This window comes from Lotus japonicus, chromosome 5 (assembly GCF_012489685.1).
Source record: "Lotus japonicus ecotype B-129 chromosome 5, LjGifu_v1.2".
Lineage (NCBI taxonomy): Eukaryota > Viridiplantae > Streptophyta > Magnoliopsida > Fabales > Fabaceae > Lotus > Lotus japonicus.
In genome coordinates this window covers 62,025,836-62,037,761 of record NC_080045.1, presented here as the reverse complement: position 1 = coordinate 62,037,761, position 11,926 = coordinate 62,025,836, and positions in this window count along the sequence as shown.

Here is an 11,926-nt window from a genome sequence, read left to right as displayed (position 1 = left end):
AGCAAACACAACGTATTTATCTGTGTCGGTTCCCTACGTTTATATATGAATTTTTCTCAATGTAATTTATGGACAAATAAATTGAGAAAACTTCTTTTCTTCTCAGTTATGAGAATACCACAAAAATGTACTAGACCTATGTTTTTTGTACCTCGTTTCTTCTTATATTCTATCCACTATGAGACTAAACGCATTTGTTTCGGTCTCTCGCCCTTATGTGACTTTTTTCTTAGCGATATGTACACAAACAAATTGGCGTCAATTTCTTTGCTGATTAATTTTTTTGCTCTTACCTCCTTCTGTACCTCACCCTGCGCAAGAAAACACAGCGTATTTATTTGTGTTGGTTCCTTACGTTTATATCTTGATTTTTCTCTGTGTAATTTATGGACAAATAAATTGTTTGTATTTGTGTGAGTTTTCTCTTTTAATAAATTATGTAAAAGTTAATTTTAGATAATTAATTCTAATTTGAAAATGTTTAAAAGTGAGATAAAAATGAGTTTTCTCTATCTTTCCTTCTCATTTATGAGAATAGCACAAAAATGAATGAGACCTACATTTTTATGTGTTGCTTCTTCTTCTATTCGATCTTATCCACTATGATATTAAACACATTTGTTCTGATACATTTTTATGTGTTGCTTCTTCTTCTATTCGATCATATCCACTATGATATTAAACGCATTTGTTCTGATCTCTCGCCCTTAATCGATTTTTTCAACACAATTATACTTTGTACTGATTTTCCATCCTTATCTTCTTCAGTACCTCACCCAGCGCAATCTATGCGCAAGCAAACACACTGTTTTTATCAACGGATATTATTGGCTTTTATATTTATATTTTTCTCTTTGTGCAATTTATGGGCAATAAATTATCTATATTTATGTGAGTTTCTCTTAGAACAATTTATGCACAAACAAACAAAGCGTTGGCGAGTATATAATTTTAGTGCATTTCCAAAAAAAAAAGTATATAATTTTAGTGGAAAATAATAAGTATAGACTATAGAATGTATTTAATCAATGCAGTTTTAAGCACATAGTAATTAAGAGTTCTAATGATATGATGAAAAATTATAAATGATATGATGAAAAATCATAAGAGAATGATTTATGTGATGAAAAATTATAAATGATATGATGAAAAATCATAAGAGAATGATTTATGTGATGAAAAATTATGATGGACTCCTTGGATATATAGTTTAGGGTTCAACTCTTGGACGGTGTGTGTAGATAATGATTTGGTGAGAGATGTCGGTTTACTTGATGTGATCTCAAAGCCTTGGAGGATCACTATTATGCGACCGATTGTGAGGATATCTTGGGAAACGAAAATAAAAGGAAATATTTGAGAAGAAAGAGGAGAAAAAGAATAATGTGCATCAGAAAGATGAAGATTATTTTATATAAAACCATATGTTTACCTAGTTATAATGAGTTTTCTTTGTCTTCTCTTCTCATTTATGAAAATACCACAAAAACGCATGAGACCTACTCTTTTTTTCTATTCTATCCACTATGAGATTGAACTCATTTGTTCCGATCTCTCGCCCTTATGAAACTTTTTTCTTAGTGCAATGTACACAAACAAATTAGCATCAATTTCTGTGTTGATTTCTCGCCCTTATCTCTCTTTGTACCACACTTAGCGCAATTTGTGCGCAAACTAACACAAGGCCTATATCTGTGTCGGTGTCTTGCTTTTATATTTGTATTTTTCTCTTTTTGCAATTCATGCGCAAACAAATTATCTAATATTTATGCGAGTTTCCTCTTTGAACAATTTTTTTTTCTTCATCGGAAAACCTCTTTGAACAATCTATGCACAAACAAAGCGTTAGCGAGCATATAATTTTAGTGAAAAATAATAAGTGTATACTATTGAGTGTGTGTATCAAATGCAATTTTAAACAGAGTAAATAAGAGTTCTAATGATATAATGAAAAATTATGAAAGATATCGAAATAAAAATGAGGTGAGTAATTACTTTTAGTTGCATTAGTATATTTGAAAATATTAAGCAAATTTATTATGAAGTATTTTCTTCAAATTTTTGGTTAGAAAAGTTAAACCTTGTTTCGTTAGGAAAAGAAAATGAGGACATAGAATGCGTAGATAAAAAGTAGTGAAAAGAAAACATGCTTTAGAACATGTTTAGTATGACAGTAATTGAGTTCTTTTGTTTGATTGAATAAAAATTAAAATGGAGAAGATTAGTTTATAAAATAAAAAACCACATGTTACCATAGTTAAAAATAATGTAAAAATTAATCATATTAGAATTTGAAAATGTAAAAAGTGGGATAAAAATGAGTTTTCTATGTGTACTCTCTTCTCAATATTTATGATAATACCATAATAAGGTATGAGCCCCACGTTTTTTGCACAGTTTCTTTTTATATCAACTATTCCACTAAACACATTTGCTGTTGATCTCTCACCCATATCCATATGCGCCTTTTCTCTCAATGCCATTTATGCGCACAAACAAAGCATTTATATCCTTGCTGATCAATTTCTTGTACCCTTGCATCTTTCTGTACACTCAGCGCAATCTACATATGCGAGAAAAAACAAAGCGTTTATATATGTGCCAGTTTCTTAGTCTTATCTAACTGTGCATTTCTCTCTGCAATTTATGCGCAAAAACAAATTGTACTATTGTTGGCCCAATATTTTGGCTCAAGAAAGAAAAACGTATTCAGCCCAAAACTCTCGAGGAAGTCGAATTCTGACTAAAGAAAGGAAGAGGAAGTTGCACCAAGTTAATGGGGCGGCAAAACTCGACAACAACAATTACTGCTAAACACAGGCACATGTAACACGTGCCACATTGACCAAGTCAAATTCTCCCCACGATGGTCGAAAACATGGCCAGGAAACGGTTGGAGCAGTTGAAGCACACGATCTCCACCACCATGCGCAGAACTTCCGGAGCAAGCATCAGATCGTGGGAGAAACCAGACCCACTAACCTATCCACTGAAAAAAAAACCGTCAAGGACACGCAGAGCACGAAACTCTATAAATAGGAGAATCCAATTCAGAAAGGGGGTTGGCAACTGAAAGTCTGAAAAATTCACCAGAAAGCTCTAATGTCCGCATCAATGAGACTCAAGGAGCAAAACGTGATGATGGAGGAGTACGTTGCAGAACCAACACTTTAGTTTCCCTGCATTTCAGCTTGTTGATTTCCAGTTCTTTTGTGTAGTTTGTTTGTCGAAATCTGCAGTTCATGTAGTTTTCATGTTATTTTAGTTTGTTTGACTGTTTTGTAATCGACTCGTATTCAATAAAATCCAGTTTCATCTGAGCTGCTTGTTATTGTCGAAAACACATTCATGTACACACAACACTTTGGCAAAGCGTTTTCTCAAAAGGACCCTGAAATCTAAACTTCCTTTAGTCGAACTAAGAGGATATTTGTTTACCAAAAATCCGTGTAAACAAATTGGCACTCCCAGTGGGACCATTTTTGTGAAAACTAAGTTTTACAGAAGCGTTTTGTGTGTTTTGTTTGCTGCATGCTATTTGGTATTTGCTACTTGCCTTGATTGTGATTTATATGCACCTGAGAAGTGGTAAGACTATAAGTATGGCAAGCAATCGAGGGAGGACTTCCCCCCAAGGGTCTAACGTGGGCAATCAGGGTAGTCCCGGGGGAAGTAGTGGTAATAATAATGAAGAAGTGTCTACTGGAATGGGGCATGGCACCACTATGCCAACCCAGGATGTAGCAATTTCTGCAGTTGCAGAAATGCCTTTATCTACATCAGTACAGGCACAAATTGTTCCAACAGTTACGAGGGAAAACATGCCTTATGGTATGCCTACGTCTATGATGCAAGGCATACAAGGCACGTATTCGACGTTCCCTGAAAATTTTCCTCCATTCAGCATACCCCCTTTTGGGGCAAATGGAACAATGCTAAATTTGGGGAGTCGAGTTAGCCCTTCTATTCCTGGATCTAGTTCACAAATTTATTTATCTACAGGTATGAACACTGGTTCACTTCAAGCCATTAAGCAGCAAGTAGATGATAGTAACCATGAAATGGTTAACATGTTATCTCGACAGATAGGTGAGCTAATCAACCCTGTGCTCCAAAATAATAATGCCAATAATCAGCATTTGGCACGACAGATGGATCGTTTGGCGACAGCCCTGGGGGCACCAGTCGAGATCCAACCGGCGCCAGGGATTAACCAAATCCCGTTGCCTAACCATGTCCCTGCCCCTGTGCGCTATCAGGTGCCGCAACACCAAGAGATGAGGGCAAACCCTTTGTACGAGGCAGTGCAGCCGCCATTGCAAAATGTATATATGGTAAACAGGGAAGAACACGCTGACGGTGTGCTAGAAAGAATTCGACACCAGAACGCTGGGGGGCAACAAAATGTTGCTGCTGTGGTGGAGCAACTGTTGAACCAACATGGTTTCAACGTGGGTTTCGCGAATAGACCCCATTTTGTGTCAGCCTTTACAGAGGAGGTTCTCGAATCAGAACTTCCTCGAGGCTGGAAGGTCCCCAAATTCACTAAGTTCTCGGGGGATTCAGGAGAGTCCACTGTAGAACACATAGCCAGGTACCAAATCGAAGCAGGAGACCTAGCCATCAATGAAAATTTAAAAATGAAGTACTTCCCGAGTTCTTTAACCAAGAATGCATTTACCTGGTTCACCACCCTCGCTCCTAGGTCAGTCCATACATGGGCTCAGTTGGAAAGAATTTTCCATGAACAGTTCTTTAGGGGAGAGTGCAAAGTAAGTTTGAAGGATCTGGCTAGTGTTAAAAGAAAGCCAGCAGAGTCTATTGATGATTACCTAAACAGGTTTAGGATGCTTAAATCTCGATGTTTCACCCATGTCCCTGAACACGAGCTAGTTGTCTTAGCCGCTGGTGGTCTAGAGTATTCCATTAGAAAGAAAATCGACACTCAGTATATTCGAGATATGTCTTTACTCGCAAATAGAGTGAGGCACATCGAATTACTAAAGGCCGAAAAGTCCGAGGAAAGGGCCAAGACTACTAAGTGGCCAAAGAAGGAGAAGGTAGCGTACATAGACGCGGATTCAGTATGTCAAAATCCATGTGTCTATCGAGAAGTCCCTGCAGACGTCGATTTAAATGATGTCAATCTGGCTGAACTTCAGCCAGGGGATCCTTATGTTTGTAAAACCCCAAGAACACGATTCCTGCTGTGAAAACTTATACTTTTGATGTGACCAAATGTGATGCAATCTATGATATACTTGTGTCTGATGGTTTGCTTGTGGTCCCTAAAGACCAAAAACTTCCTTCTCCTGAACAAAGGAAGGGGAAGAAATATTGCAAATATCACAACTTTTTTGGTCATTGGACCTCACAATGTGTTCGTTTCAGGGATCTTGTGCAGGGGGCATTGGACTCGGGAAGGCTCAAGTATGACGAAAAAGCCAAAAGCCAAATGAAGATTGACTCCGACCCACTGCAGGTAGCTGAAGCCAACTACGTGGAACCTTTCTACATTGGCATGGTTGACATTTCTGAGAAGCTGAATCTGGGCCTGACACTCGAGGAGGCAAAGGAGGAAAACACGGCTGTCGAAGAACCAGACGTCGTGAAAGAGGTGAGCCTAGAGGAGGTTTACCCCAAGGCAGGGGAAACTCTTGTCGAGTTTTTGTCACGAAGCAAAGATAGCGAGAAAGAGGTCATGCTTTGTCCTTGATGTAGTGCCGTTTTCGACAAGTCAGCAGCTAAAGCCTATCAAGATTCTGAGATGAAGAGGCATTACCAGAGCAAAATGCCTGTGTCTAGAAGGTTGAAGTATCCCCACGAGGAGTGGGTTGAGAGGGATCAAGAACTCGATGGCCACAAAGGCCAGAGGTCAAGAATCAAGGACAAGACTTATGTCCCTGATGCTGGTTTGCCAAAGAATCAATGGTTTAGGCCAGCACCCCCAAGACCAAAACCATACCCCAAGTGGCAGAAAATCGACTTAGGCCAGGGGTCATCTTACATCAACAATTCCCGTGTGTCGCGGAACTATTCCTATGGCTCTGGGAATTATTATGCTCCTGAGCAAATGACTAGAACTCAATTCAGACGTTTCCTGAGGAAAAGAAAAGCTGAGAGAGAAAGAGGTGGCAAGTTCTGTTCATTATGGGACATAAAGCCAGAAGACAACCCTCACAAGGAACCTAGTGTGGCGTCAATCATCAACCAGCTCGACCATGCTATTAAACAGGGAACAGTTGTGCCCCCAAACCAGGCCAAAGAAAAAGGGAAAGATGTGGCTGAGGACGAGGATGAAGACATGCTCGACGATTTCGATGATAGCGATGGGGAAGATCTCAACATCATCTGCATAGTGTCTATTTTACCCGCTGAATTCGACAGGATCTCGGAGGTCACCGAGAATGAAGAAGACTACTACGACGAGGAGGAGCCAGATGACAACCCCTTGTGCTACTACGTGATGCAAAAAGGATCCGTCGAACACGAAAGAGCTATTTTCCAGAGGCCAACGGAGCAGATGAAAAGCCACTTGAAGCCGTTATTCGTTTGGGCCAAAGTCGACGAAAAAGGAGTCAATAAAGTTCTTGTCGACGGAGGGGCCACGATCAATTTAATGCCTGAGTTTATGCTCAAGAAGCTAGGCAAAACTGAAGCAGACTTAATCCCTCACGACATGGTCCTTTCCGACTATGAAGGGAAGACAGGTTCTTCTTTAGGAGCAATTATGTTGAACATAACCGTAGGAACGGTAGCCCGTTCCACATTGTTCATCGTGGTGCCCTCAAAAGCCAACTACAACCTGCTATTGGGGAGAGAATGGATCCACGGCGTGGGGGCAGTGCTCTCAACTCTGCACCAACGTATTTCCATTTGGAAAGCAGATGGAGTCGTCGAGAACGTGCAAGCAGATCAGAGCTACTACTTAGCGGAGACAGGTTACGTCAGCAAGAAAAATTTCGAAAAGAGTTTAGCCACAATTGCTCCTCTAGACACAGTGGCCTCTCAATATTTCAACCCGTATTCGGAGTACTCGGTGACGTTGGATCCCATCAGGGGTTTAAACCTTAATGAAGCATACAAACCTGATGCCATGAGTGGATGGCACAGCGATGAAGAAAAGGATGCCACAACTGAGTGACAAAATGAGGTTAAAGATGATTAATTCGAGCCTAGCTCGAATTTCGGCTTACGCAGCCGAAAACAGAATAAGGACGGCCTTAGAGGCCGCAAGAATAGCCAAAGAAATGGCTACTGACGAAGCCAATGCCTCAATTCTTCCTGTCGAAATGACATCTCAGGAGGAGGCAAAAGCACAGAAGGATAACACGTGCATAAGGAAAAACGAGCAGAGTGTCGATGAATGCGAATTCGAGGACCTTTGCAATTTGAGGCTAGATTGCATCTACGATGACGGCCCATTAGGCTTCGAAAAGCCAGTGGTCGACATGTCCAAGAAAATGGAAGCACAAGACCCTTTGGAAGAAGTGGACCTGGGTGATGGCTCAGAAAAGAGGCCAACATACATCAGTGCTCTTATTGACCCAGAATTAAAGGATAAGATGGTGAAATTACTCAAGGAATTCAAAGACTGTTTCGCTTGGGATTACGATGAACTGCCTGGCCTCAGTCGAGAATTGGTGGAATTGAAGTTACCCATCAAAGAAGACAAGAAACCAGTCAAGCAATTACCCAGGAGGTTCCATCCAGATGTGTTGGTAAAAATCAAGGAAGAAATTGAAAGGCTCCTTAGGTGTAAGTTTATCAGAACGGCTCGATATGTGGACTGGTTAGCCAACGTGGTTCCAGTGATCAAAAAGAACGGCAAGATGAGAGTTTGCATTGATTTTCGAGATCTTAACGCTGCCACTCCAAAAGACGAGTATCACATGCCTATTGCTGAAATGATGGTGGATTCAGCTGCCTGTCATGAATACTTAAGCTTGTTGGATGGTTACTCAGGCTACAATCAAATCTTCATAGCAGAAGAGGATGTGTCGAAAACAGCTTTTCGATGTCCTGGTGCCTTAGGGACATACGAGTGGGTGGTCATGCTATTCGGATTGAAAAACGCTGGCGCGACCTACCAAAGGGTAATGAATACCATTTTTCATGATTTTATTGAAACTTTCATGCAGGTTTACAATGATGATATTGTGGTAAAGTCCCCATCAAGGGATGACCATTTATCTCATCTGAGGAAATCCTTTAAGAGGATGAGGAAATATGGCTTAAAGATGAATCCCCTTAAATGTGCTTTTGGTGTTATTGCAGGTGATTTTTTGGGTTTTGTGGTGCACAAAAAGGGCATCGAGATCAACAAAAATAAAGCTAAAGCCATTCTCGACACAAGTCCACCAACCAGCAAGAAGCAACTACAATCGTTATTGGGGAAGATTAACTTCCTAAGGAGATTCATTACCAACCTCAGTGAAAAGACCAAGTCATTTTCTCCGCTTCTTCGACTAAAAAAGGAAGATGTGTTCCGCTGGGAGGCAGAGCACCAAAAGGCATTCGATGAACTCAAGAAGTACTTGTCCAATCCACCTGTAATGGTACCACCCATCAAGGGGAGGCCAATGAAGCTGTATATTTCTGCCACAGATGAAACCATCGGGAGCATGCTGGCTCAGGAAGATGAAGATGGCAACGAAAGAGCCATATTTTATTTAAGTAGGGTGTTAAATAGCGCAGAAACTCGATACACTATGATCGAGAAATTGTGTCTATGCCTGTACTTCTCTTGTGTAAAGTTGAAATATTATATAAAGCCAATCGATGTAATGGTTTTTTCTCATTATGATATAATAAAGCACATGTTATCCAAACCAATCTTGCATAGTCGAATTGGTAAATGGGCTTTGGCCCTAACCGAATATTCATTAACTTACACCCCATTAAAAGCGATTAAAGGGCAGGCGGTTGCTGATTTCTTGGCAGATCACACCATGCCTAGAGAGATCATAACCTATGTGGGCATACAGCCTTGGAAGTTATATTTCGACGGTTCCAGCCATAAGAATGGAACTGGAATCGGGATGTTTATCATGTCCCCGCAGGGCATCCCCACTAAATTCAAATTTAGGATCAAGAGTAATTGCTCGAACAATGAGGTCGAGTATGAGGCACTGATTTCAGGCCTCGAGATCTTGCTAGCTCTCGGGGCAAAGAATGTCGTCGTGAAAGGAGATTCTGAGTTGGTAGTAAAGCAACTTACCAAAGAATACAAGTGCGTTAGTGAGCATCTAGCCAAATATTATGTGAAAGCAAGCAATTTGTTGGCTAAATTCGACGAAGCTGGAATAGGACATGTTCCTAGAATAGAGAACCAAGAAGCCAATGAATTGGCGCAGATTGCTTCTGGGTATATGATAGATAGACTAAAGTTAACAGAGTTAATCAAGATCAAAGAAAAACTGAGTCCTTCAGATCTCGACATTATGGTCATTGATAATCTAACTCCTGACGATTGGAGAAAGCCAATTGTCGAATACCTGCAGAACCCAGTGGGGTCAACTGATAGAAAAGTCAAGTATAGAGCTCTAAGTTACACCATTTTAGGCAACGAGTTGTTCAAAAAGAACGTCGACGGCACACTGTTGAAATGCTTAAGCGAAGACGACGCATTTATAGCAGTATCAGCTGCTCACGATGGCCTGTGTGGTGCTCACCAAGCAGGGGCCAAAATGAAATGGATTCTATTTAGACAAGGTTTGTATTGGCCAACTATCATGAAAAATTGCATCGAGTACGCAAAAGGTTGTCAAGATTGCCAAAAACACTCAGGAATCCAGCATGTGCCAGCTAGTGAATTGCACTCTATTATCAAGCCATGGCCTTTTAGGGGATGGGAATAGACTTAATTGGCGAAATTCACCCAGCTTCATCAAAGCAGCACAAGTATATCATTGTGGCAGTCGACTATTTCACTAAATGGGTCGAAGCCATCCCACTACAAAACGTAACACAGGAAACGGTGATCGAGTTCATACAAAACCACATTGTATATCGATTTGGATTGCCAGAGTCCATTACAACGGACCAAGGCACGGTGTTTGTGGGACGCAAAGTGGCAGCCTTCGCAGAATCTTGGGGCATCAAGCTTTTAACCTCGACCCCTTACTACGCTCAGGCTAATGGCCAAGTAGAAGCAGCCAACAAAGTCCTAATAAGCTTGATCAAGAAGCATGTGGGTCGAAAACCAAAAAGCTGGCATGAATCTTTAAGCCAAGTCCTATGGGCTTACCGGAATTCACCAAGGGAAGCGACAGGAACGACGCCTTTTCGACTGGCCTATGGCCAAGAAGCCGTATTGCCCGCAGAGGTATACTTGCAATCATGTCGAATTCAAAGGCAAGAAGAAATCCCAAGCGACGTTTACTGGAATATGATGCTAGATGAAATGGTCAACCTCGACGAAGAAAGGCTCTTGGCACTAGACGTCTTAACAAGGCAAAAGGATCGCATAGCTAAAGCATACAACAAAAAGGTTAGAGATCGATCTTTTATTACAGGGGATTATGTGTGGAAAGTTATTCTCCCAATGGATAAAAAGGATAGAGTTTATGGAAAATGGACCCCCAGTTGGGAAGGGCCATTTACAGTCGAGAAAACGTTACCCAATAATGCTTACGTGATTAAGGAATTGGGCAATCAGAGTCAATGTGTTACGATAAATGGCAAGTATTTAAAAGCATATAAGCCAATGTTGCACGAATGTAAAATCAAATGAAACATGAACGATAAAATTGCCAAAATATATTCATTAATCGAAAAACGTTACAAGTATGGCAAAATACAAGTAAAACTAGAAACCTAAAAAGGAAAAATGGCTCTGTATCCGTCATATTTAGCTTGCATGGGTGCTAATCGACCCACCAGCGCCACCATCTGGCCCTCAAGTCGAGCCTTCTTTTGACGAGCAACCAGGTCTTCAAGGGAGGCTGCAAGAATCGCGACAACTGACTGAACAAGACCTTCAGGATCTTGCTGATCCAAAGAGGCCTGGAGAAAATCGAATTTCTCCCTCCACTCATCTATTTGGTGTTCTTGAAAGAACACCATTACTGAAAGTTCCCGGAACTCTTCAAACAGAGGCTTGGCCTCCAAGAGAAGCCCCTGGAACTCCTGAAGAGGAATTCTAACGCGCGCAACGATTGGCCTATGAAGCAGTTGATCAATGAGCCCTAAAAGCTCATCAAGGCCAGCAGAGGAGTCATACAGGTTCTGGAAAAGGTTCTCTTGGAAAGCCAAGTCCTTGATACGACGAAGAATTAGTCTGCTATCCATGGTGAAGAATGAAAGGTTCTTGGATCGCAGAAAGAAGGGAAGAATGGAAAGAAAAGAGTTGCTGTTGAAAGACGAGTAGAAAACTGCTTCATTTATAGTAGGGAAGTAACAAACAGACGTATTAATGCAAGCATGCAGTTACCAAAGCGTCAGCCAAACACGGCAAGCCACGTCAACCACTACCACAAGTGAAGGAAGTTCTTGAGTCGTTGAACAGAAACGTGATAAAAGCGTTATAAATTATCGTGGTTTTCCAAGAAACTTGGAAGCTGAAAGGTTAGATTAAGCACCAAGTTAAATGGTGAGGCTTAGCAATTCAATGCAAGGAGTAATGTAGCGAAAGCTGATTCAACGATAAAATGCAAATCGAGAAATAAAGCATGTCGAGCATTGCCAATACAAAGTCATTCATTAATTAGAAATCGAATAGAGTTACAGGACAGGAATGATTGTTACAAAGTTGGCAACAAAGGCCATAATAGATCCATGGCCATTACAATAAAGCAACAATTATGAAGCCTAAATTCTCGACTTGAAGGCTTCAAGCTGAACCCCAGCAGCAGCAATCCTACAATCCAAGCTTTGCTTCATACGATGTTCTGCTGCTACTTCTTTAGAAAGTTGAGATGTCGAG